This window comes from Penaeus monodon, chromosome 27 (genome assembly GCF_015228065.2).
Source record: "Penaeus monodon isolate SGIC_2016 chromosome 27, NSTDA_Pmon_1, whole genome shotgun sequence".
Lineage (NCBI taxonomy): Eukaryota > Metazoa > Arthropoda > Malacostraca > Decapoda > Penaeidae > Penaeus > Penaeus monodon.
Window position 1 is genome coordinate 39895608 of NC_051412.1, and position 707 is coordinate 39896314.

At 31.5% G+C, this 707-nt stretch overlaps 1 protein-coding gene across 1 annotated transcript in view; it reads right to left on the reverse strand.

Annotated features, from left to right (window-relative positions):
* Positions 1–403: 403 nt before the first annotated feature.
* LOC119590860 (tRNA (adenine(58)-N(1))-methyltransferase non-catalytic subunit TRM6-like) overlaps positions 404–707 on the reverse strand; it is a gene marked incomplete in the record, with an annotated part of 11075 nt that continues 10771 nt past the window's right edge. Inside the window, 1 exon segment of the mRNA XM_037939619.1 lies at positions 404–697.

Below are 707 nucleotides of genomic sequence, written 5' to 3' on the forward strand. Positions count from 1 at the left end.
TGTGATTTACAAGTGAAAAATGTAAGCAGGGCACACATCTTTATTTGGCCGAGATTAAAACTTGTAGCACTTATTCTCAAATTTCCTGTTTTCCAATAGCTGTTTGGGTTTCACTGTTAGCTTGCCTTTTCCTCCAAGTATATGCTAGGCTGTCATTTAAGTTTTTATTTATATGTATTGTGTGTGTACATATTTATTTGCTTTTGTGCACATAAGTGTTTTCCTGCATTATTTTTGTGCGAGTACACTTTTACATTTGAATGATTTTATAAGGGCTTGGGTGTGTCCCTCTTCTCTTGTGGCTACATGCATTATACTACTGAAGAATAATGCAAAAATAAGTTTTCAACTCTTGTGGGCTGACAGATCAGAGAATGAGAACTGATGAAATTGGAAAGTAGGATTTCGATATGTTGTCCGAAGATGTTTAATAATGACAAATTTACAGTTGTCTTTTTCCTCACTAATATCTCCAATTTTTAGACAAGTAATGAAAGATTAAAAGTTCCTTTTCTGGAATGTAGAACCAACAATTTGCACTTTATTTACAAATGAGCAGAAAATAACAGGCACTTAGCACACTGCTCTTCTTTATAAACTCATACAAAAAGTAACTCACATACTACATATTCATATAGTCATTTATTTACAAATATGTATAAATATAATTCCATTACATAATATACGTGAATGTATATAAAGATGAT